Source organism: Pipistrellus kuhlii, unplaced genomic scaffold (assembly GCF_014108245.1).
Source record: "Pipistrellus kuhlii isolate mPipKuh1 unplaced genomic scaffold, mPipKuh1.p scaffold_m20_p_29, whole genome shotgun sequence".
Lineage (NCBI taxonomy): Eukaryota > Metazoa > Chordata > Mammalia > Chiroptera > Vespertilionidae > Pipistrellus > Pipistrellus kuhlii.
In genome coordinates this window covers 1086042-1113609 of record NW_023425528.1, presented here as the reverse complement: position 1 = coordinate 1113609, position 27568 = coordinate 1086042, and the positions used below count along the sequence as shown (strand labels likewise).

The 27568-nt window shown below is 36.6% G+C and overlaps 1 protein-coding gene and 1 pseudogene across 1 annotated transcript in view; one reads left to right on the top strand and one right to left on the bottom strand.

Annotated features, from left to right (window-relative positions):
• Positions 1–27568, top strand: part of HTR2C (5-hydroxytryptamine receptor 2C) — a 392965-nt gene that overhangs the window by 239288 nt on the left and 126109 nt on the right. The gene's annotated exons all lie outside the window — the stretch shown is intronic.
• LOC118728212 lies at positions 2760–11244 on the bottom strand (annotated as a pseudogene).

Here is a 27568-nt window from a genome sequence, read left to right as displayed (position 1 = left end):
ACTGGCCATCTTGTGGCAGCCATATTGTATCCACATGAGGGCAGCCATCTTTGATCACATTGGGGCAGCCATCTTGTGTGTTGAAGTGATGGTCAATTTGCATATTATTCTTTATATAGACCTGAGGCCTGGTGCATGGGTGAGGGCCAGCTGGTTTTCCCTGAAGGGTGTCCTGGATCAGGCTGGGGGTTCCCTTGGGGCATGGGGCAGCCTGGGCAAAGGACCTGTGGTGATTTGCCAGCTGTCTGTGCCCCCTGGCAAGCGGAGGCCCTGATATCTGGGATTTATTTATCTACTATAATTGAAACTTTGTGGCCTTGTGTGGAGACTAAGGCAGACCAGGGCCTCAGAAGCCTATCTTCCTTCATCACCAGGGGCAACTCAAGCCTCCTGCTCTCTCCATCTTCGTGGGGACCACCATTTTGTTGGGATTTATTCATCTTCTACAATTGAAATTTTGTAGCCTTGAGTGGAGGCCTGAGCCTGCCAGAGTGTGTGGAAAGCTTGGCTTCCTCCATTGCCAGGGAAACTCAAACCTCCTGCTCACTCAGTGGCTGCAGCCAGCTTGCTTAGGTTAATTTGCATACTCACTCCAGATTAGTTAGTGGGCATGGCTTGCGGGTATAGCTAAGTGATGGTTAATTTGCATATTACTCTTTTATTAGATAGGATACAAACATTTAAAACTACACCTTTGATGACTAAATAATGTCAAAAACAGACGAAAGAGGAAAGGATTAGGAAACTGTTGACCACAACTTGGTGGAGGATACCCATTAATAAATTAATAGATTTCTTCCAGGGCAGAATACAATAGTTGAGTGGAAAATGCTATCTCCATGTTAAAGATTGGTTCAGCAGACTCAATTGGAATCCACAAGACCTTGGGTACCAAACTACAATCAAATATGGAGTATCTGCAAGTACCTGGAAGTATCTGGACATTCCAAGGAAATCTTTTGTGATTCATATTAGGTGTTTTTAATAGTCTACTTTTTTTTGCATTTCAATAACTTTATTGAAATGTACACTGAGTGGCCAGATTATTATGGTCTCTGAATGCATAATAATCTGGCCACTCAGTATATATATTAAAGGCCCAGTGCATGAATTCATGCATGAGTGGGGTCCAACCAGCCTGGACAGGGGGAGGGGACATGGGCAGTTGGCCAGCCTGCCTGCTGGTCGAACTCCTGGTCGAGGGGACAATTTTCATATTAGCCTTTTATTATATAGGATTATTATGCTTTCAGAGATCATAATAATCTGGCCACTCAGTGTATATCCCTTAGTTCCAAAACATTATGGTAGTTGGTTAGGTTACCCCTGCCCACCCAAAGTTAACTCCGATGTAATCAAAATATTGAAATATATCAGCCTTTTGGAAAAACTGAAACATTATCTACAAAACATAGTTCAAAAAAAGTATAAGATATACTGTGGCTCTTTGGTTTATCAATATTTTCCAATGCATGTTTATCAATAACATGATGACGAAATTGAACACAACAATCCTGGATGGACTCAGGCTACATGTTGCACTTAGTAACTGTTTATAGCACTTTTAACACTGTAGATCTCCTTATTCTCTCTGACTTAATAGACAATCCTGAACACTACCTCAGCAACCTCATAATTATAAAGATACATATTTATTTAAGACTTTCTGCTGGCACAGTAGGGGCAATTAGTGAAAGCATATTATCTTCATTTATACAGAATTACAAATTAGAAGCAGTGGCAGTTTTATAAAAACAGCCTAGTAAAAACTTTTGGAGTGTTTAATCAGCAAAATTTCGGAATGATATAAATTTATTTTGAGTTACTAATACAATAATACTAATTTTCTCAATGGGCCTAGATGGAAACAGTGGATTTTGTATGAAAACTTTTTCCTTGGACAAAGCCATCACCTGTTTTTTAGAAAAAAATATTAAAGCTAAATTAATATGACAAATTTACTAGGTATATAGTTTTTCTTTAAGTAAAATGCCTTCAAATTTAAATGTAATTCCCATGTGGCAATGAAGTGCACATCTCTGGGTAATCTATTACTTGAATTACACACGCTAAGAAACCATTTTCATTGCTTAAAATAGTAACCATTATTATGCCTTAAAAGTGCATTTGTGAAATGTTGGTTTTGATATAAATCTCATCACTTAAAATATAAATTTAAATTGAGTAGGATACTCTTTTTAAAAAATCCTCACTAGAGGATATGTTTTTATTGACTTTTAGAGAGAGAGGTAGGGAGAGAAAGAGAAAGAGAGAAACATCAATGTTGATCGGTTGTTCAATTGCCAACCTTTTGGTGTATGGGACAATGCTCCAACAATTAAGCCAACCAACCAGAGTCTACATTACCCTTTTTTAAAAAATCTTATCTTTATTGTTGAGAGTTCTACAGATGCCCTCCCCCATTTAAAAAGATTACCCTTTTTAATACCATATAAATATAATGATCCGATATGGAAATTGGCTCAATGTTAGAAATAAAGATTCCCAGACTTATTAACATTTCACATTATGTTCTTGGCTTCGTTTGTATGCCTCAGATGAGTTCAAATTTAAGCATTATTCCACTACAGGGTAATGTTAATTAGGCAATTTTCCCAGTTCTGAGAACATCAATGTTAATCCAGTTGTGATGTTTTTAAGGCTTCATAGCTTAAATCTACTGCAATTTTGTGGACTCCATAGCTCAGGATAGTGGAAAATGGCTTCAGAGAAGATATTTTGTTGCTGCAATAATCCAATTAAGGAATTGTTGCGAGGTGCATTATTATGTCATAACTATGCTTCAATTGTTGTGCAGTTCACCTAGAAACAATACATTTTTTTTTTTTTTTTTTTTTTATTTTTAAATATATATTTTATTGATTTTTTACAGAGAGAAAGAGAGAGGGATAAAGAGTTAGAAACATCAATGAGAAACATCAATCAGCTGCCTCTTGCACACCCCCTACTGGGTGGGGATGTGTCTGCAACCAAGGTACATGCCCTTGACTGGAATCAAACCTGGGACCTTTCAATCCACAAGCTGATGCTGTACCCACTGAGCCAAATCAGTTTCGGCTCAGCTTCATTTCTTTTTTTTTTTTTTTTTTTTTTTTTTTTTTATGTTATAATTTATTTATTTATTTTTTTTTTTACATATTTTAATGATTTTTTTTGCCCCCCTCCCTCCCTCCCCCATAGCCCCTCCCTCCCCATAGTTTTATGTCCATTGGTTGTACTTATATGCATGTATACAAGTCCTTCGGTTGATCTATTATCTCCCCCAGATCCTCCTCCCCTCCCCGCTGTAATTTGACAATCTGCTTGTTGCTTTACTGTCTCTATATCTATCTTTTGGTTCATCAGTTTATAATGCTCTTTATTATCCACAAATGAGTGAGGTCATGTGGTGTTTCTCTTTCATTGATTGGCTTATTTCACTCAGCATGATGTTCTCCAATTCCATCCAGGTTGCTGCAAATGATGAGAATTCCTTCTTCTTTATGGCAGCATAGTATTCCATTGTGTAGATGTACCATAGTTTTTTGATCCAATCATCTGCTGACGGGCACCTAGGCTGTTTCCAAATTCTGGCTATTGTAGATTGTGCTGCTATGAACATAGGGGTGCATATATCCTTTCTGATTGGTGTTTCTAGTTTCTTGGGATATATTCCTAGGAGTGGGATTACTGGGTCAAATGGGAGTTCCATTTTCAGTTTTTTGAGGAAACTCCACACTGTTCTCCACAGTGGTTGCACCAGTCTGCATTCCCACCAGCAGTGCACGAGGGTTCCTTTTTCTCCGCAACCTCGCCAACACTTGTCGTTTGTCGATTTGTTGATGTTGGCCATTCTGACAGGTGTGAGATGGTACCGCATTGTTGTTTTGATTTGCATCTCTCGTATAATTAGTGACTTTGAGCATGTTTTCATGTGCCTTTTGGCCTTCCTTCTGTCTTCTTTTGAAAATATTCTATTTAGGTCCCTTGCCCATTTCTTAATTGGATCATTCATCTTCCTTTTATTTAGTTGTATCAGCTGTCTGTAGATGTTAGAGATTAAACCTTTATCAGTGGTGTTATTTGCAAATATGTTCTCCCACACCGTGGGCTTTCTTGTTGTTTTGTTGATGGTTTCTTTTGCTGTAAAAAAGCTTTTTATTTTGATGTAGTCCCATTTGTTTATTTTCTCTTTAGCTTCCATTGCCCTAGGGGCAGTATCAGTGAAGAAGTTCTTTTGGCATACGTCTGAGATTTTGCTGCCTGAAGATGCTTCTAGTATTTTTATGGTTTCCCGTCTGATGTTTAAGTCCTGTATCCATTTTGAGTTTATTTTTGTGTATGGTGTAAGTTGGTGATCTAGTTTCATTCTTTTGCATGTGTCTACCCAATTTTCCCAACACCATTTATTGAAGAAACTGTCTTGACTCCATTGTATATTCTTTCCTCCTTTGTCAAATATTAATTGAGCATATTGATTTGGGTTGATATCTGGGTTCTCGATTCTATTCCATTGATCTATATGTCTGTTCTTGTGCCAGTACCAGGCTGTTTTGAGAACAGTGGCTTTGTAATACAGTTTGAAGTCCGGTATTGAGATCCCTCCTACTTTACCCTTCTTTCTCAGGATTGCTGTGGCTATTCGGGGTCTTTTATTGTTCCAAATGAACTGTTGGAGAGTTCTTTCTAGGTCAGTGAAATATGCCCTTGGTATTTTAATGGGGAGTGCATTGAACCTATAGATTGCTTTAGGAAGTATGGACATTTTGATGATGTTGATTCTACCAATCCATGAACATGGTATGTTCTTCCATCTCCTTACATCATCCTCTATCTCTTTTTTCAGTGTCGTGTAATTTTCTGCATATAGATCCTTTACTTCCTTAGTTAAATTTATTCCTAGGTATCTTAATTTTTTTGGTGCGATGGTAAATGGAATTGCTTTTTTAGTCTCTGTTTCTGTAGTTTCACTGTTGGTGTATAGAAATGCCATGGATTTCTTGGCGTTAATTTTGTATCCTGCTACATTGCCAAATTCATTTATTAAGTCAATTAGTTTCTTAATGGAGTCTTTTGGGTTCTTTATGTACAATATCATGTCATCTGCAAATAAGGATAACTTTACTTCTTCTTTTCCAATTTGGATGCCTTTTATTTCGTCCTCTTGTCTAATTGCAATGGCTAGTACTTCCAGTACTATGTCAAACAGGAGTGGCGAAAGTGGGCATCCCTGTCTTGTTCCTGTTCTTAGAGGGAATGGTTTTAGTTTTTGCCCATTGAGTATAATGTTGGCTGTGGGTTTATCATATATAGCTTTTATTATGTTGAGGTATGATCCTTGTACTCCCACTTTGTTAAGAGTTTTTATCAGGAAAGGGTGTTGGATTTTATCGAATGCTTTTTCTGCATCAATTGATATGACTATATGATTTTTATCTTTCAATTTGTTTATGTGATGTATCACGTTTATTGATTTGCGGATATTGTACCATCCTTGCATTCCTGGAATAAATCCTACTTGGTCATGGTGTATGATCTTTGTGATGCTCTGCTGGAGCCGATTTGCTAGGATTTTGTTGAGGATTTTGGCATCTATGTTCATGAGGGATATTGGCCTGTAATTCTCTTTCATTGAGTTGTCTTTATCTGGTTTTGGTATTAGGGTGATGCTGGCTTCATAGAAGGAGTTTGGAAGTGTTCCTTCCTCTTGAATTTTTTGGAAAAGTCTGAGGAGGATAGGTTTTAGTTCTTCCTTGAATGTTTGGTAAAACTCTCCTGTGAAGCCATCTGGCCCTGGGCTTTTGTTTGCTGGAAGCTTTCTGATGACTGTTTCAATTTCTTCCCAAGTCACTGGTCTATTGAGATTTTTAGATTCTTCCTGATCGAGTTTTGGAAGTTTGTATTTTTCTAGGAATATGTCCATTTCCTCCAGGTTGTTCAGTTTGTTGGAATAGAGTTGTTCGTAGTATTTTGTAACAATCCGTTGTATTTCGTTGGGGTCTGTTGTTATTTCACCTCTTTCATTTCTGATTTTGTTTATTTGGGTCCTCTCTCTTTGTTTCTTAGTTAGCCTGGCTAGAGGTTCATCTATCTTGTTTATTCTTTCAAAGAACCAGCTCTTGGTTTTGTTGATCTTATGTATTGTTTTTTTGGTCTCTATGTCGTTTATCTGTGCTCTGATTTTTGTTATTTCCTTCCTTCTGCTTACACTGGGCTTTTCTTGTTGCTCCTTTTCTAACTCTTTGAGTTGTAGAGTTAGATCATCTGTTACCCCTTTTTCTAGTTTTTTGCAATAGGCTTGTAAGGATATGAACTTCCCTCTCAAGACTGCTTTTGCTGTGTCCCATAGATTTTGGATTGTTGTGTTTTCATTGTCATTTGTTTCCAGGATGTTTTTAATTTCTTCCTTGATTTCTCTGGTAACCCAGTCCTTGTTTAATAGCGTGCTGTTTAGTCTCCATGTGTTTGATTTCTTTGGATTATTTTTATTGTAGTTAATTTCCAGTTTTATGCCATTATGGTCTGAGAAGATACTTGATATGATTTCTATCTTCTTGAATTTGAAGAGACTTTGCCTATGACCCAAAATGTGGTCTATCTTTGAGAATGTCCCATGTGCACTTGAGAAGAATGTATATTCTGTGGCTTTGGGGTGGAGTGTTCTGAAGATGTCAATTAATTCCATCTGGTCTAGTGAGTCACTTAGGATCGATATTTCTTTGCTGTTTTTTTGTTTAGATGATTTGTCGAAGGGTGACAGTGGGGTATTAAAATCTCCTACTATGATTGTATTGCTATTAATCTCTCTCTTAATGTCCTCCAGCAGTTTTTTTATGTATTTGGTTGCTCCTGTATTGGGTGCATATATATTTACCAGGGTTATTTCTTCTTGTTGGATTGTTCCCTTTAGTATTATGAAATGGCCTTCATTATCTCTTATTATGTCCTTCACTCTGAGATCTAATTTGTCAGATATAAGTATTGCTACCCCAGCTTTTTTTTCATTTCCATTTGCCTGGAAAACTTTTTTCCATCCCTTCACCCTCAGTCTGTGTGCATCTTTTTTTCTGAGGTGGGTTTCTTGTAGACAACAGATGTATGGGTCTTGTTTTCTTATCCAATCTGTTACCCTATGTCTTTTGATTGGAGCATTTAATCCATTTACATTTAAGGTTATTATTGATAGGTACACATTTGACGCCATTTTTATTCTATACCCGTGTTCCTTCTTCACTTCCTATTTCTTTATTTTTACAGTAGACCCTTTAGCATTTCTTGCATTACTGGTTTGGTGGAGATAAATTCCTTCAGTCTTTTTTTGTCTGTGAAGCTCCTGATTTCCCCTTCAATTTTGATTGATAGCCTTGCTGGGTACAGTATTCTTGGATTCAGACCCTTCCTTTGCATGACTTTGTATATTTCATCCCATTCCCTTCTGGCCTGGTAAGTTTCTGTTGAGAAATCAGTTGCTAGTCTGATGGGGGTTCCTTTGTATGTAACTTTCTGTCTCTCTCTGGCTGCTTTTAAGATTCTTACTTTGTCATTGTTGTTTGCCAATTTGATTATAATGTGCCTTGGAGTCTGTCTTCTGGGATTCATTTTGCTTGGGACTCTGCGAGCATCTTGGATTTGTGTGGGTTTTTTCTTCTCTATTTCAGGAAAGTTTTCTGTCATTATTTCTTGAAATACTTTTTCCATGTCTACCTCAGTTTCCTTTCCTTCTGGAACCCCTATTATTCGAATATTATTTTGTTTTGTAATGTCCCAAAGCTCCCGTAGGCTCTCCTCCTGCTTTTTAATCTTTTTTTCTAGAAGCTGTTCTACTTGGGTATTTTTTTCCATCTTATCTTCTAGCTCACTGATGCGGTCCTCTGCTTCCTCTAGTCTACTCTTGATGCTTTCTATTGAGTTCTTCATGGTAGCGATGTCATTTTTTATTTCTTCTTGGTTCTTCTTCAATTCCTCATGGTTCTTCCTCATTTCTTCTTGGTTATTGTCAAATTTCTCTTCCATTCTTTTTAGCCAGCCTATGATCATTATTCTGAATTCTTGCTCTGGTAGGCTGCTTACCTCGGGCTCGTTTACTTCCTTTTCTGGTGATGCCTGCTTTTCTTTCATGTGCGGACTATGTTTTTGTCTCCCCATGGCCTCTCTTCTCAGGATGTCTGGTTATGTGGTGTTCCTTCTCCTGCGTTGATTTAAAATTTGAAAATACAAACACTACCTGGTACAACACAAGAGGCACTTAACAGGAATGTACTTACAATATTAATAACCTTTAGTAAAGGTGACCACTAGAGAAAGGCAACTTAGGGGATAGGAGAGAAGGAAGAAAGGTAAAAATAAAATAAAGAAAAATTTTAAAAAGTAAAAATTAAAATAAAAAAAAATTAAGTAAATAAAATAAAAAAAGAGGGATAAAGAGATAGAAAAAGAGGAAAAAAGTAATGACAAAATAAAGTTGGAAGACAGGGAAAAAAAGAAAGGAGAGGAAAGAGAAAGAGAGAGAAGAAGCAAACTAAAAGAGAAATGGGAAACAAACTATATATATGTGGAGAAAACTGCCATAGAACAACCACTGAACCCAGCTAATGCCAGTAACAATACTTGGAGATTAATACAAACTACAATATCCCCTATTATTAAGTAAGGCTATGATATACAGAAGTAAAAGATACAAACAAAAACAGAGTATTTTTTTAAAAAAAAAATACAAAGCAACAATAACAACACAGTAATAATCATAACAATTTCACTAACAAGCCTAAAAATTCACAATAATCAACCTTCACACAAACAATGCGAAAAGGATAGAGGGGAGAACAGTTTTTCTTTCTTTTTTTTTTTTTTTTTTTTTTTAACTAGTTAATATAGTGCAGAGATTGGTATTTATACACTTGGATCAGGGGTTGGAACATAGGTCTATAAGTATAGTGAGAGTTTTAGCAGGGGGTATACAGAAAGAATGGAGGAAAAACTAAAGCCGGAAAGGGATAGGATAAACCGTAGACTAAAAGGGTAAAGTTTAGCAAGAGAGTGATGGTGTAAAGGTCGAGTTGAGATAGGGTTGAATGATGCTATAGTAGAGATTAAAATAGAATGAAGGTTACTCCCAAGGTAAAATAAAGAAAAAAAATACAATGGTACTGAAGAGGGAAAAAAAAAAAAATTGCAAAATAGCAGTAGTAATAGTGATGATAGAGATTGAAAAATGTAATAATTAAAAAGGTAAAATCAAGTAAGGAAAAAAAATCGTTTCTTAAGTAAAAGATATAAAAAATGAAGATTAAATAAAAGAGGTAAAAAATGAAAATAAAATAATAGTAAAATTAGCATAAAAATGTCCAGTAGTGGTCATTCACTTCCTCTGTTAATGTATTTGGCACTCCTGATTCTCGGCCCAAAAAGTCTTGCAGTTCCCAGCATTCCACTGCACCTCAGATTTGTAAGGTAATCCTTAATTTTAAGTAGACTATATCTTAGTTATTTGTGTCCATTTATTTTTGATTAATTAAAAGATAAAAGAAAAGAAAAGAGAAGGAAAAAAAAAAAAAAAAAAAAAAAAAAAAAAAAAAAAGGGGGGGGGTGCAGTTTGTAATTCAGCTCTTAGGTGTCAGTGTTACTGGTTTGACCTCCCAGTCTTTTTGGTTGCTCTGGTCTTCTTTCTCTATGGCTCTATCTGGCAGGGTGCCAGCTGGCTCCCAGACTATCTCTTCTGGTACAGATCCCTTGTTTCCAGGAAGGCAATTTCCCCCTGCAATTTCCCCGGATATGTCCAACTGGGCAGTCCTTCCCTAGTATTCAGAAGCAAGGGGGTGAAGGGGATCAGGCACCAAGGTGTCCAGATGTTCCGCCCTTGGCGAAACAGCCGAGATTCTTAACGCTCTGTCCAGTGACCTGTGGCGTTTTAAAAAAGTCCCGCTTCTGGGGAGGATTACGTCAAACCCAGCACTAGGTGTCGCTGCAGCCTTCTTTGGGTGCTGCTCGGCGGCCGGTAGTGCGCGCTCCCGGCTACCCTGAGGGAGGGGTTGGAGCTCCCCTGCTACCGTAGCCGCCTGGGCCGCGGGACCCCGGTCCCCTAGGCTGTCCCCGCAAACTCTGACCTTTCCGTGGGTGACCGAAGAACTCCCCGGATTCCACGCGCCCGTGCCGATTCGGGCTTCTCAGCTGCTTGATGGACCTCCCCGCTGCGTGTTTTTCCAGGCCTCAGGGATGTTCCTCCTTTCCTGGTAAGATGGCGCTGCCTTCTCTCCGCGAGAGCTCGCTGGGAGAGCCGCTGCAGCCGCGGCAGTGCTGGCCTCTTGGTCAGGAAATCTTGTCCAACGGACCTTTCCTTACCTTCCTAGAGAATTCCGAAGCCCCTTAGCTGCCAATCAGCATTCCCTGAGCGACTCAGACGCTGTTTCTATCTGTTCTGGGACCAGAGTCAGAACAAGTCCGACTGTTCGGTCGCCATCTTCAAGCTCCGCCTCTCAGCTTCATTTTAGAAACAATACATTTTTATTTCTGAACATTTGTTTCAGAACACTTGTTTGATGAATATTCAGTTAAACACTTGACTACAAACTCTTGCCAGAAGGTCAAATCTCTGCCATTTATCTTGGAATGTTTCTAAAGCTATTCTACTTTGTTCACTCTACACACTTAGTGCTTGGATCTCCAATGCAATGATGGGCAATGCCAACACAAAAGGCTGTGATTTAGAAAATGTGATCTTACACTGGAATGCTTTAAGCTTCTAGTCTTTCAAAACTAAGATGATTCTTCCTTTCAAATGGCAAGTTTTCTTGAATGAGTGAATAGAGTTGCAGAATTTGAAAGGCAGAAGTAGGTTTGACTTTCCAACACTCCTCCAATACAGTCTTTTCTATTCTCATTGAGTCTGAAGCTGTGAACCTATACTCTCTTATTTGGATCAAGTCACTTGCCAATAGACATTCCTTTCCTCTTTTTATTTTTATTTGATAGCCATATAGGAGCAGCTCAGTCCAACACATCCAGGGTGCTTGGGCTGTATCTTCATTTTGGACAGGAATCTGTCCAGTACATTCACAGCTAGAGAAAGTCAAAGCCAAAGAACTGACTTAGATTAAGAAGATCTTTTACTTCAGAGTTCCTTAGTCTTGCAGTCACTCTGCGGCCATCATCATGTGTAGATCCAATCAATCTCAAGCCACAAACCTTTGGCTGAAAATTCGACTCATATTCCAAGGAGGCCTTCAGCTGGTGTGGCAGTTTCTGCATCAGTTATGGGGGCCGCTACCATCTAGATGGCAAATGTGGGTCCTTAGCTATAATCACTCTCCTGAGGCCTGCTCTTACCTTAGCCCAGAATGTAAGATCCTAGAGACCTGCGGGGAGGGGTTTCAAGTCCTCCCTCCCTTCCTGAGAGGTGCAGCTGTCTTCGGTGGAGGTCTCTGAAGCACTGCCCAGACAACTCAGCTCTTAGAGCCAAAAGGTTCAATAGTCTAGATGTTGTTTTGAGAGAAGATACAACACAGGAGAAGATTTTATTTAATTTTTTTTATTTTAAAATATATTTTATTGATTTTGTACATTGAGGAAGGGAGAGAGATAGAGAGTTAGAAATATCCATGAAAGAGAGTCATCGATCAGCTGCCTCTTGCACACCCCCTACTGGGGATATGCCCGCAACCAAGGTACATGCCCTTGACCGGAATTGAACCCGGGACCCTTCAGTCCCCAAGCCAACGCTCTATCCATTGAGCCAAACCGGTCTCGGCAGGAGAAGATTTTAATGAGAAGGAATTTAGACATGAGATGAGATATGGAAGACCAAAATTAGATATTCTGCTTCCAGACAGAACGACAAGTTATCTTTTTTTTTTTTTTTTTTTTTTTTGTAGCCAGTATTGTAGGAAATCTAGGTACCAGGAATCTATTCAGTGAGACCAACTAACTGTTAAGCAGCCTGGCCACAGAAGTCTAGAGATGGATGATAGGAGTTGTTAGGTCTGTCTCTCCTTGGTCCAGAGTCTGGGTGGGGCTGATTATGTCATAGTCAGGAAAATTGTGACACCATAGAACATATAGAAACTGACATCTACATTATTAACTCAGCTATGTGAAACATGACAGAGTACTAAGGCAGGTTATAACCTCAAGACATTTACAGAGTACCAGAAGAAATAAAGAAATTTAAAGAAAAATTTGTACACTATGTATGATACATACATACTTAGAACATATTTGAAAAAGTATGGAAAAATATAGGAAAATAAAGTATGTGCTGTTTTAGAAAGGACTTCATAGATGAATAACTGTCTCAGCTGGGTCCTTAATTATGGAAAAGAGTGTGCCTGGTAGAGTAGGAAAGGAATCTAAAGAAGGGGGTATTTTACAGATATCATTCTAAGCAAAAGGGTCAACATGTGCAAAGGCATGGGAAAGTGAAAGAGGAAATTGGCCAGGAATGAGATTGGAATAGAACGCAGATATCAGAGTAGCCTAATTCTTCATGACATACTTATGACCTCTTTACTCAAATTATATACTTGGTGGTATGAGGAAATATCTGTGCAAGAATACTTCTAATCCAGAATTAATGGTGTTTTTCTCTGAAAGATAAGCAACATTAGCTTTCTAATGAAAGCACATAGAATTATTTTTAAGGTTTTTAATCAGCTTAGGGACATTCCTGAGAAGTTGTGGAACCTAAATCTATACTTATGTGCACCTAGCCAGTGTTAAGAATTTGTAGGACAATGGACCATTTTATATGATTAACTAGAGGCCTGGTGAATGAAAATTTGTGCATTCGAGGGGAGGAGTTCCTTAGGCTGGCCTGCGTCCTCTCACAGTCCAGGAGTCCTCAGGTGATGTTCAATTGATGGCTTAGGCCCACTTCTGAACCAGCTGAGGGAGGCTACCAGACAGGCCGATAAGAGGACAGCGCTGGCTGGTCCTGGTTCCCCCCCTACACTGCCCCTCCACCACAGCTGGTCACCACCGCTCCCCCATCACCATCCCCTCCCTCTACCCACTGGCACATGCCTTGATTGGCCTGGTGTTGCCTGCTCACCAGCTCCACCCCCTGCCAACCAGTCATTCTGCTGTTCAGTTGACTTGCATATTATGCTTTTATTATATAGGATTAGTAGGAAGTTAAAGTGTGACTTGAACAGTACTAGTAATATCAAGAAATGTTAAGTAATCAGCATCTATAATGTTATTTAGTTATTGTAAAAATGACAGAATAATAAAAACAAATGTCCCTGATTCAAAATTGGATCAATACCTTGTACAAATTATTGGCTGAAAGAAACCCTATTTCATCTATCAAGTTCTACAAAGAAAATTATGTAATAAATAATATTCTGTTCTGTGAGCATTTCTTTCCCACACTAAAATAAAGTTTTTCTTATCCTTGTCAGGTTTTCCAGAGAATATAAACTAGTAGAGTGCCTTTTCTATACTTTTTTTTTATTTCTATCTGCTTCTACTTGACAGCACTGCCTTATTTTGGTCTATTTGACCATAAAATTTTCTTTCATCTCCTTTGAAAATCAATTTGCTATGTTTAGGAAGGCTAAAGAGATATTTGAATAATGATTTGAAAAAAGATAATGCTGCTTTGGGCAATTAGGCATACCTTTCTCCTTAATTTCCCTCCATCCCATGCTAAAGGTAAAATAATATATTTTTGTTTAATATGTAAAAGTGCTAGAAACTTCTCTTAACATTTTATATAAGACCTATAAAATCAAACAAAAAGAAATCTAAAACCCTACCAGGAATCAATAAGAACATTGAATGCATGGTAGAATTTTAAATGTTTATAAAAGTTATACTGATGTGACTAGAATTAAAAATAATAATTATTGCCAAAACAGGTTTGGCTCAGTGGATAGAGCATTAGCCTGCGGACTGAAAGGTCCCGGGTTTGATTCCTGTAAAGGGCATGTATGTTGGTTGCGGGTACATCCCCAGTAGGGGGTGTGCAGGAGGCGGCTGATCGATGATTCTCTCTCATCGATGTTTCTAACTCTCCCTCTCTCTTCCTCTCTGTAAAAAAACCAATAAAATATTTTTAAAAAAATAATACTTATGTTCGACATAAGTTTTATCTCCTCAGTTAGAATGGAGAAGTGGTAAAAGGAGTTCTTGGCTCACCCCCAGCTATGATTTCTAAATTATTGACAGGACAAGGGAAGCTGGAGAATGAGAAAACCTGAATTAACCTAAAACATTGGCAGTAGAGTGAGTATAAGATACTACATAGTTGGAGTACATGCCAGATAATGTAGCAAAAGGCATTATTTAAATGTACTACCTTCCTGGAAATTCATAAAGCCACATGATTTTAATAGCTACTTTTATAATAAGTCAAAAATTAAGACCTGCTCTACCTCTATAATCAATTTCCTACTTCTCAAAATAAAGTTCTTCCTTCCAGCTTTTTAACTCCCTCATTCACAAAGAGTGTACTCTTGACATCATTGCTGAGCTCCTTGACATTTTCTCCAAATCTCTTGCTTCATCCAAACTTCACCTTCTTCTCTCTCCAACCATTTCTGAGAAGGCTTATTTCATAAACCTGGAGGGAGTGAAGTATTTCATACTCAGTATTTACAGAACATAAGGTGCACTACCTCTACCATAACACTTAACTCATTGTAGTGACATTTGTTTTGCATGTTTGTCTCTCCATTATACAGTGAATTCCTAGTTACTAATATAGAAAAATTCTAAATGAAGTACAATGCAAACTGAATAAACAGTGTGAAATCACAGCTTTCAATATGTATTCAGATCAAAATTATTAATTGCATCATTTTAAGCATCAACATTACCAAATCTCCGGCTTTAATCTGTAACTACTTTATAAGGTTATTGTCAGGCATAAATGATATAATCACTTAAAGTTTACTGAAAAAATACACTTAACTAATGCTAGGTTTTTTTTTAATCCAATGAATGTAAGGATTTTTCAATATATTATTAAATATATAAATATAGTATTGAAGTAATTTAAACACAATAAACTATATGTAGTTCATCCTGTTATATGCTCAAAATTATTTAATAAATTTCTATGCATATTCCTAATAAACATTTTTTAGTGATGAGAATAGAAAAGCTATTTTTTAAATATAGTCTAATCCAACAGCCAGTACAGTAGTTTTCCCTTATCTATGGTTTCGCTTTCCACAGTTTTAGTTGACCACGATCAACGGCAATTCAAAAATATTAAATGAAAATTTTCATAAATAAATAATTTTTCATTTTTAAATTTCACACCTCTCTGAGTAACATAATGAAATCTCACATTGTTGCCGAGACCGGTTTGGCTCAATGGATAGAGCGTCGGCTTGGGGACTGAAGGGTCCCGGGTTCGATTCCGGTCAAGGGCATGTACCTTGGTTGCAGGCATATCCCCAGTAGGGTTGTGCAAGAGGCAGCTGGTCGATGATTCTCTCTCTCATCGATGTTTCTAGCTCTCTATCTCTCCCTTCCTCTCTGTACAAAATAATAAAATATATTTAAAAAAAAAAAAGAAATCTCACATTGTCTTGTTCCTTCCTGCCCAGGATGTGAAACATCCTTTTGTCCAGTGTAACCATGTGTACACTACTCAGTAGTTATCTTGCTTATCAGATCAACTGTCATTGTATTGCAGTTCTTGTGTTTCACTAACTCTTATAGTACACTAATGCTATGTCACAATGCCTACGTCATTCACCTCACGTTATCCAATCACCTAGGCATATGCTCAAAATTATTTAATAAATTTCAATGCATATTCCTAATAAACACATTTTAGAGATGAGAATAGGAAAGCTATTTTTAAAATATAGTCTAACCCAGTGTTTCCCAAAGTGTGGTACGCCTAACCCTAGGGGTAACGGAAGAGTTTGGTAGGGGTATGCGTTGCACCGGAGTTTGGTGGGGATATGCACTGCACTGTGCTTAGCTGCGCCTAGTTCTACGTTCTCATGAGTACGAGGGGTACTCAGCGTTATGAAAATTATAGAGGGGTACACATATGTCAAAAGTTTGGGAAACACTGGTACTAACCCAACAGCCAGTACAGTAGTTCTCCCTTATCTATGGTTTTGCTTTCCACAGTTTTAGTTGAGCACACTCAACTGCAATTCAAAAATATTAAATGAAAATTTTCATAAATAAATAATTTTTAAATTTCACACCTCTCTGAGTATCTTTTCTATTCTCATTTGTAAAAAGTGTTTATTAGGAATATGCATTGAAATTTATTAAATAAGTTTGAGTATATATGATACAATTATCATCTCACAAGATGACATGAAGAAGGATGAATAGAGTACAATAAGATATTTGAGAGAGAAAGAGACCAAATTCACATAACTTCTATATATTATAAATATATTACTGTGCTTAATTTATAAATTAGACACATATGTAATACTTTAATAAAGAAAAATGAAATAAAATAAACTTTATTATAGGTGTGTATACCTTGAAAAAACATAGTTTATGTATGGTTCCTTACTACCCACAGTTTCAGGCATCCACTAGGGGGCCTTGAAACATATCTCCAGCAGGTAAAGGGAAATTAGTGTATAATAATAATGTATGGATATAGAATTAAATGGATAAAAACATAAAAGAAAAAAAGTCATACTGTTTATGACAATACAGCATCAAAATCAATGATAAAAGAAAATGTTAGATAAATGTAGATTCTCACCTTACTTCACATATAAAAATAAGTTCTAGAAAGATTAAATAGTTGATTATTTAAAGCCTACACAAAGAAAAACAAGAGGAAGTCAGTGGGATATTTATGCAATTGTTGGATATTTAATATCAAAGGTGAAGGAAGCTTAAATAATTACACACACGAGAAGAATGACAGATTTGGCTACATATATATAAAACTTCTAACTATGGCAACATTTCTTTAAAAATATAAACTGAATAAAATAATTGCAACAAAAATAAACATAAATAAAATTACAAGATAATGACATGACTAGCATAAAATTATTAATGCTAACAAGTATTAAAATAATTTAAAAAACAATTACTAATGTTAAAATATTTTTTAATTTCAATATACTTTATTTCATTTTAATTGAATTTATTGGTGCGGCATTGGTTAATTATATAGGATTCTGGTGTACAATTATATAATACATCATCTGTATATTGTATTATATGTTCATCACCCCAAGTCAAGTCTCCTGTCACCATTTATTCCCCCTTTACCTCCTTCTACCTCCCACCACTCCCTATAGGTTTATTTAGAAAAACAGTGTATAATGCATTTCTTAGATACTTGGAAATTAATATGAACATAGTATTTCCATATTATCTTTCATGCTTCTATTCAGAATCATTTTCATTCTTTATATTAATAATATTATTTCAGTGTGCAAAACCTTGTACAATTTCTAAACTCTGAGAATTAAAAATTAAAAAAAGTTTATAATACAAAATATTGCATTTTAGACATCAGTAAAAAATGGTGGACTAAGGACTTCCAAAAATTCTCTTTTTCTTAAAAGCAACCTGAAAATTGACCCCAAAAACTGTGAGAATCAACTAATGTAGGAGTCTGTAAATTAAATATATGAAGAATGCAGATTGGTGCAGCTACTGTGGAAAACAGTATGGAGATTCCTCAAAATAAAATTGCTCTATGACACAGTGAGTCCACTTCTGGAAATATATCTGAAGAATCCCAAAACCCTGATTCAAAAGAATATATATCGATATATATATATATATCCCTATGCTCATTGCAGCGTTATTTACAATAGCCCCAAGATTTGGAAGCAGCTCAAATGCCCATCAGTAGATGAATGGATTAAAAAAACTGGTGGTACATTTACACAATAGAATACAATTTGGCCTTTAAAAAAGAATGCAATCTTATCATTTGTAACAGCGTGGATGGACCTGGAAAATATTATGCTAACTTAAGGAAGCCATTCAGAGAAAGACAAATACCGCATGATTTCACTTGTCTCTGGAATTTAATAAACATAATAAACAAGCAAAACAGAAAAAGACTCATTGATGAAAAGAACACACTGTCAAATGTTATAGGAGAGAGGGATTGGGGACTGAATGAAAAAGGTAAAGGATTAAGGAAAAAAAAAATACAGCCCTGACCAGTGTGGCTCAGTGGATGGAGTACTGGCCTGCCGACTGAAGGGTCCCAGGTTCAATTCCGGTCAAGGGCATGTATAATACCTTGGTTGAGGGCACATACCCAGTAAGGAGTGTGTAAGAGGCAGCTGATTGGTGTTTCTCATCGATGTTTCTAACACCCTATCCCTCTCCCTTCCTCTCTGTAAAAAATCAATAAAAAATATTTTTTAAAAAGAAAAAAACACACACAAAAACTCATAGACAATAGTATGGTGATTACCAAAGAGAAAGGGGAGTGGGGGAAGTAAAAGAAGCTAAAAGGGAGAATAGTGACAGAAGGAGACTTGACTTTGGTTGGTGAACACACAATACAATATACAGATGATGTATTATAGAATTGTACACCTGAAAAATTTTATTAACCAAAGTTGACCCAATAAATTCAATAAAAAAAATAGATGGCAGTGTCCAAAAAGAGCCTAAAAAACAAACAAGAAACATATTATGCAACTATATAAATGATGGTATTAATAGCAAGGACTTAAAAATAGTTATAATTATACTAAAAAACTTCTCTCTTGCAATTTATATAGGAGAGAGAAATCTTGAATCAACCACTACACTGACTTCTTCCTCAATACCACTTCTGATCCATCCTCTTGTATCCTGTCTTCAGAGATTAAGTGATAGACAGTCCCTTCTTAGACCTTCTCAGACAATTGCCAGGTGTTTTTCAGGGGGTAAAAACAGGTTCAGAGAAGAGAAGATAAAAAGTGGAAACTTGGGAGAATGAAGATGGTGGCGTAGGTAAACACTCCTAAGCGGCTGCCATGCACAACAATTAAAAAAAAAAAAACACAAAAAAATATAAAATAAGCATCTATCTCCCCCAAACCAAAGGAAAGGTGGCTGAGAGGAAGCCCTACAACTAGACTGAAAGAGAAAGAGGAGAATCCAGGGCACAAGTCCTGAAAAGCTGAGGTAGGGGGGTGCAGGCGTGATATGGGCTGGCGGTGAATCCTGGCTGGCAGAGGGCAGTGCTTTCTTCAACCTGAAGAGAGACAAGCTCCAGATCTCTTGAACTCCTGTGCCTGGGCAGAGGCTAGACTGTCTGCCATCGGGTCGGAAAGTGAGGCTGGCTTGCTTGCAGAGCTGAGATTGTTTGCTGTGCTGTGGTGCGAGACTCAGGGAGACACTGGGAGACACTGGGAGATGCGGGGACACAATCAGAGAGGCAATGGATGAGCAACCATCACTGTTGGCCACGCCCCAGCCTAGTAATGCCCTGAGACTCTGCCCCACAAAACCGAAGCTCCAAGCAGCAGCTTTTGCATATGAATGGCACTCTCTGTTGCAATTTAGCAAAATTGCAACCTGGGGCAAACAGATCCAAGGAGGACAGGACTGTGGTTTATGCTGTAGCTCCTGCGACAATACTGGCCTCAGACAGTAGCTGAACTGCACCTCATTGAGACTCAGAAGCCAGAGTTCTGGTGCTCAGTTTCAATCCCTCACACCCATAAGTGACACATTCGGGAGGCAGACTCAATGAGGATCAAAGCCCAACTGAAACAAGGTGTGTCTCCATTGCAGCAGTTCTTCCTTTATAGACACAGTAGGTCCTCACAGACAACTGGCCTGGAGGTCAATTCTTCCCAGTGTACCAACAGCAATCAAGGCTTAATTACACCAAGACTTTGCCCTCAGTCCACAAATGGATATAGCAAAAGTGACCACTTCAGGTGATTGGGGAAGCTGAGCTACTGGCCCCTATAGGTCACCAACCACACAAAGCCACTTCATCAATACAGGGAGGCAGCCAAAATGAGGAGATACAGAAGCATGACACGAATGGGAGAGATGGAAGAGAGTAAACTACTGGATGACACACAGTTCGGAATCACATTTATAAGGTTACTCAAGAATTTTCTAAAAACCTTTGAGAAACTTGATGAGACCTCCAAGAAGCTTTGTTAGACCTTCAAGGACCTTTCCAAAAACAAAGGATATACAGAAACTCAACTATAGATCAACATGCCTCATGTTGATATATAAAATAAAGAATATACAGAAACTCAACTATAGATCAACATGCCTCAAGAATCAAACCAAAGATCTGGAATAGAAGAAAGCAAAAATCACCCAACCAGAGAGGCAAAAAGAAAGAAGAATCCAAAAGTGTGAGGATAGTGTAAGGAGCCTCCGGGACAGCTTAAAGCGTACCAACATCCGGATTTTTGGGGTGCCAGAAGAAGAAAGCGAGCAGGATATTGAAGGATTATTGAAAGAAATGATGACAGAAAACTTTCCCTACCTGGTGAAAGAAATAGACCTACAAGTTCAGGAAGCGCACAGGACCCTAAATAAGAGGAATCCAAAAAGAAACACACCAAGACACATCATAATTAAGATGCTAAGAGCAAAAGACAAAGAGAAAAATAGTACAAGCAGCAAGAAATAAACAACTAGTTACCTACAGGGAGTACCCATACGACTGTCAGCTTATTTCTCAACAGAAACTATGCAGGCCAGAAGGAAGTGGCAAGAAATATTTAAAATGATGAACAACAAAAACCTACAACCAAGATTACTCTACCCAGCAAAGCTATCATTCAGAATTGAAGGTCAGATAAAGAGCTTCACAGACAAGAAAAAGTTAAAGGAGTTCATTAACACCAAACCAGGATTACATGAAATGTTGAAGGGTATTCTTTAAGCAGAGGAAGAAGAAAAAGGTAGAGGTAAAAAATTATGAACAACAAAAAGGCATCAAATACATACCTACCAACAAGTGAATCTAAAAATCAATAGAATAAAAAAAAAATCTGAAGATCAAAATGGACTGGTGAATATCATAGAATCAGCGACATAGAAAGGGATTGGACTAACAATTTACAAGGGTAAAGGGTTCTGTGGGGTGCAGAAAGAGATTGGATAAAAATCTTACACCCATGGATAAAGACAGTGGCAGGTGTAAGGGCATGGGGTGGGTTTGGGAATCAGGTGGAGGAGAACAATGGGGGGGGGGAGAGAGGAACACCTGTAATAATCTGAACAATGCATTGAAATTTAATCAATGCATTGTGGGGATACTGTCAGGAGTAGAACTTATTGAGTATAAAAACAGCTTTGAGAATAAAAAGGAGAGGACAAAAGACCCACATAAATTAAAAAAGGGGGTGGGAAATGGGAAACAAATGAGCATAGTAATTATGAGAGAAAGAGTGTTGTTTGGGAAAGGAGGTGGATTTAAATAATACTACTTTAATAAATATATGATGTAATTGAAATACAAACAAAGGTAAAGTTTGAACACCAAGAAAAAGGTCTTATCCTAGAAACAAGAAGTTGGTTCAGCAAATGGAAATCAGTTAAAGTAATGTCCCTTATTAGTGGAATATTGGAAACAATACCTTTTATCACTACAGATACACAAAAATGCATTTTATAAAATCCAACCCCCTTTTGTGATAAAATCAACCATCTAAGAATCTGGAACTTCCTTATCTAGGTCAAGAGCTTTGTACAAAGTGAAGGACACATATATATGAGTTTGTTGTGTTTATTTGAATTGAGACCTTTGATTCTTATTAAAAATAGAGTCTCTCAGTACCTAATGAAGTTAAGCTTAAAATGTTCAAATTTACATTTTTAGTGGCTTGGGTGAGTGCTATTTAAATTTATTTTGCTTTTCAGGGACCGGGGTGAAGGTGGGCAAAGGAGGAGAGGTGGTAAATGGGGACATATGTATTAGTGTCAACAATAAAAAATAAATGTTTTTCTTTTTTGAATAGTAATGTCCTTCAATAAATCTAATAACTATCCTATACTAATACTGCTTAACTTCTGCTGTTAAAGCAAAATAGTTTTGCATGCCAGGATTATTTTTCTAATTCCAACCTCACCCTAATATATATATAATTTTGCTCTATACCTGATAGCTCCAAACAACAGCATTGAAGATAATTCTGAATAATCTCCATCAATCCTCAACTACATTTCAGCTTCACCTTCCCTAGCCCTCAAAGTCAGCGGTGGGCTAATTAGGGTCTATTTGCCAAATCCTGCTGGTTACCTGTTTTGACAAATAAAATTTTATTGACATAAAGCCACACCCATTCTTTTAAGAATTATCCAAGGCTGCTTTCACCCCACAACAGTAGAGTTGAATAGTTGCAAAGACTAAATGTATACTATTTGGTTCTTTACAGAAAATATTTCCCATTTTCTGGTCTAAGATGCAGTCAAACATCCCAAGGGTTTCTTTTTTAAAATTATTTGCTTGTTTGTTTGCTCTTTTTCTTTATGCTTTTCTTTGGCTTTCTTTTTTTCTGTTAATTGCTGCATGTATAAGAAAAATGTCCTACTACATGTTTGCTTTTCTTTTACCCAATTTATTTAATTAGTTTTCTAGCATTTAATACTTCTTGCTATACTATAAACTTGTGAGAATAAGTATAGTGTTTGCCTTTTGAATCATCTCCCTCTGTCAAGTGCATATTAAAAACTGAATATTTATTAAACACATAAATTTATTAAACACATAAATGTCATATGGATAAATGCCTTAAACTGATTTTGGAACATGGAAAAGAATACATCCATGAATTAATAAAATACTTTACTTCTACTAAAACCCATTTCAATATTTTTCTAATCATACAAGTAATTTGAATAATGTTTTAAGCTAAAAAGACATTTCTGTTATACAATAAACACTTTAATATTTAGCTCCTAAGACACATTATCACTGTGTGTGGTTTTTTAAGTTAAATTTGTGAAAGTTATAGGAAAATATATTTAAATGGTGATAATTCAATTGCAGGCCACAACTTTACAAGTCACATATACATACACACATATATAAATAATATACATGACATATAATATAATTATCTTTTATCAATTAAATTGTATATCAAAATTATTTTCTGGTCCCTATTAAAAGCTTTGGGAGTACTTTCCATTTTTTGTTAATTAAAATTTCTCACTCAGTTAAAATCTGTTCTCATAATTCTGCATAGCAAAACTGTTTAAATAAAGAATAAATAAAAAGCATAAGGCATTAGTAAAACTTAGGATGTGGAGATGTTTGAAAATTAGACATATGAAAAGTAGTTTCAACCTATGATGTAAAAGAAGGGAGATCTTGGGAGCATTCAGGTCAAATACCTAAATTCACTTGAAGATGTATTTCCAAGCCTTGGGTGATTACTGAAAGTAACAAGAGGTTCACTAAAGCACATAGGAGTGTAGGTGACAAGTTTACAAACAACAGTTACTAAGATGACCTGACTAATTCTGTAGGTGGTGTCTTTTTGACCTGTGCTACTTTGAGTGATCTAAAATCACAATTGCTACTTGATGCTTTAAGAAATCTGCCTGTTCCCAGATGTTCATAGCAGCATAATTTACAATAGCTAGGATTTGGAAACAGCCTAGGTGCCCATAAGCAGATGATTGGATCAAAAAACTATGGTACATCTACACAATGGAATACTATGCTGCCATAAAAAAGAAGGAATTCTCATCATTTGCAGCAACCTGGATGGAATCGGAGAACATTATGCTAAGTGAAATATCCATTCAATGAAAGAGAAACACCGCATGACCTCACTCATTTATGGATAATAAAGAACATTATAAACTGATGAACCAAAGATAGTTATAGAGACAGTAAAACAACAAGCAGATTGTCAAATTACAGTGGGGAGTGTAGGGAGATCTGGGGAAGATAAGAGATCAACCGAAGGACTTGTATACATGCATATAAGTACAACCAATGGACACAAAACTCTGGGTATGGGGGGGGGGGGCAATGGTATATATATAAGCAGATAATAATTTAATGAAAAATTCAAAAAAAAAAGAAAGAAATCTGCTTGTTCCCTGACACTATGTTGTTGACATTAGTATCAGTATCTATTACTTTCGACTTGAATATATTGTTTGGTAAATATTAGTATATGAATATAAGGTAAATTTACATTTATTTATGGTTTATGTCCTATATTTTTTTACTTCAAATGTATTATAGAAAATAATGCATTCCAACAAATTTCATTGCAAATTAAACAATAGTAACCAAAGCAGTTAGAAACACTGATCTAAAAACGCCTAATGATAAATTACTTGGTCAGAGTACAGTTATTTATTATTTAGAATACTCATCTTTAACAAAATACACATTTCAGTATTTGTGAATATTCTATTAGGAATTTAAAGAATTATTGTGATAAAGCATTATTCAAAAGAATATTTTACAGTCTATTTGATCATTAATAAAAGTAGAATGATGGAGTGATCATGTTATTTATGATTCAAGTATCTAGGATAGTTGGCTAATTTTAATCTTACTAGTATCATCAAGACTAGATAAAATATGAATATTAGATACACTTTTAAAAAGCATAATTTTCCTATTGACTTAGAAATCACTTTACAGCAATGTCATACTCAAATAAGTTTTTTATAAAAAAAAAGATAAAGTAACAGATTAAGGGTGTGCTTAATGTAATAAAGTGAAGGCAAAACCAAACATACTTTTTAAAAATATTTCAATAAATGGTATTGGAAATATTGGACAGACACATGAAAAAAAAAGTAAAAAAGAGAGAAATTGGATCACCTTTTTACACTATACACAAGAATAAACCAAAATGGATTAAAGACTTAAATGTGATACTTGAAACCATAAAAATCTTAGATGGAAACTTAGGCAGTAAAATCTCTGACATTTCTCTTAGCAATATTTTTTTTTCCAGATATATCTCTTCGGGGAAGGGAAACAAAAGAAAAAAACAGACAAATGTGACTACATCAAACTAAAAAGGTTCTGCACAGAAAAATAAGCAATCAAAAAATGAAGACAACCCACTGAATGGCAGAATATATCTGCCCCTACATCTGATAAGGGGTTAATATCCAAAAATTATAAAGAACTTATAAAATTCAACATCAAAAATCAAACAACCCAATTAAAACATGGACAAAAACTTGAATGAATACTTCTCTAAAGAGGACATAGAGATGCCAATAGGAATATGAAAAGATTCTCAATGACACCAATTACCATAAAAATGGAAATGGATAGGGGTTTAATGGTCTCATAGATTTGAAAAAATAAAAATTGGAAAACACACACACACACAAAAAAAAACACACCAGAAAATCTAGAGGCATAAAATTAAAGCTGCAATTATATCTATTCCTTTGTATACATCATTTATTTTCCTCCCACTACCAAGACAGTAGAGCCATATAGTACAAATGGCACAATTTCCCATTCATGTACATTTCATTAAGCAGAGCATGAGGAAAACATTTATGATTTCTTTGTCCTTTTCCCGTTCCTACTACCCTAGATCCATAAAATGGTTGAGCCTTCTATTCAACTCTGAAGAAAATATCAGCAGAGAAATGGAAATATTTACCATATACCCATAGGGAAAGACTTGAGATCAGCTTGAAAGGAACTAGCTTAATGTCAAATCATACAGAATGCTCCAAGATAGATGGGTTGAATTGTGGGACTATCACAGGGAGCCAATCCAGGGTGCTTTTCAAAGATATTATATGATATATAATATTATATTGAACCTTTCAGGTGTCAGTTCCAGGTGGAACTGCAGGTTTGCAAAGTTTTACAGGTTGAAAAAATCCCTGCCAGAGTGGTTCAATTGGTTGAGTGTCATCCTGTGCACCAAAATGTCTCAGGTTTTATTCCTGGCCAGGCCACATATCTGGGTTGCATGTCAATCCTCTGTTGGGAACATACAGAAGACAACTGATCTATCATCTATCTATCTATCTATCTATCTATCTATATCTATCTATCTATCTATCTATCTATCTATCTATCTATCTATCTATCATCTATCATCTATATCTCTCTATCTCTCTCTCTCCATGTCTCTAAGCATGCTGAGATGAACAAGTACATAATGCAAACTTTGCTCAGCTAAAATAACGAAGCTGACAGAATCAGTCCCAGCTAAGTTTCCTTATTCCAGAATGTGGTGGTCAGATTGCATAGCCACAAAGCATCGAGTCTCAGGATGATGCCTCTAGATCTGTTTTTGCCAAACAATTTGTGATATATATGAGATGGTTCATTTCAAATAGGATAGCTTGGGCAACAAATGTATGCAGCCCCAGTCTGTATCTTATTTAGAGAGGCTTTCCTTATTTCAAGGTTTATGTTATTTAGCAAAGGTGTTGACTAAATTGGTAGTGCCACTGGAGAGTGTTTGTAACCCATGTTATAACTTGGCACCTGTGTCAGGAGAATTTTCTCTATTTATTTAAGCTGATGGTAAATTATATTGTTAGACATATAGGATTTAAGTTTGAGTAAGAGGTGAGTTATTAGTAAACTGGTCTTAGATCATTTAGACTATTATTAATTACAGCCAGTTCATCAGGAACAGGAGACCAGGCTGGGACAGGCCTTCATGAAATTGTTCACACAGAGAAGCATCAATCAACAGCAAGATCTTTGACAGAACTAGAACTTCATGATGCAGCAGTCAACCTTGACATGGGCAAGGAGGTTGAACATCCTGCATAGTGCTGCCAGGAAATCCCTATTTATACTAAGAGTGGGCTGGCTGGTTGCATATGTAGGATGTCCCATCTCCCTGCCCACTTCGTCGGGATCAAAAACACCATTCTGCTTCACTGAAGAACCGTAAAGTCTGCATGTCAAGAAAATACAGATAATGAGCTACATCACTAGAAAGGCACTCTGGCAAATGTATTTAGTAGAGGAAAGAACACTGAGAGCTATGACGATGGCTCATAAGAGGTAGTTGGATTAGTGAGTGAATTTGTAATCTCAGGGCCAGTAGAAAATTATTGAGCCATGTAGCCAGCTAAAAGACCTGCAGAATTGCCAGCAATTCCACTAGCCATCCAAGTAAAGCCTCCAGAATTACACCAATGTAGCGAAAATTAGTGGTTGGGCATATTTATTTAGGGTGGCCAGAGACAGAGTAGTTAGAGGGAGAGAGAATCCAATTCCTACTTTGTAGGAAGAAGGAAAGGTTATAACCTGTAAAGCAGTCAAGAATTTCATACCTGAGGGTTGAGGTAAAATGGTAAATTTTGAAAAATATCTAAATGTCAGAAGCAAGAGATTTGGGACCAGAGAAGATCCAATAATTCTAAATCAAGTTCAAATTGATGTAAACACAGGGAAGAATCAGGTCACAAAAGGGTGGGTGTGATTCCAAGAGAGAAAGTTAGCAACATGTTCCTGAAATCATGTAGAAAATATAACTGATGTCAGATGCAGTACCCAATCATATCCGGGAAGTCTGTCAAAGGCAAGGTGATAGGAAGTAACAACAGCAGGTCTGAGCTCTCAAAAACATGGCTTCAGAAATGAAGTAGTAAAGGAAAATCCAGCCAATACAATGGGCTAGACTCTTCTATTATACTTCCGGATTCCATAGGAAAGATATAATAA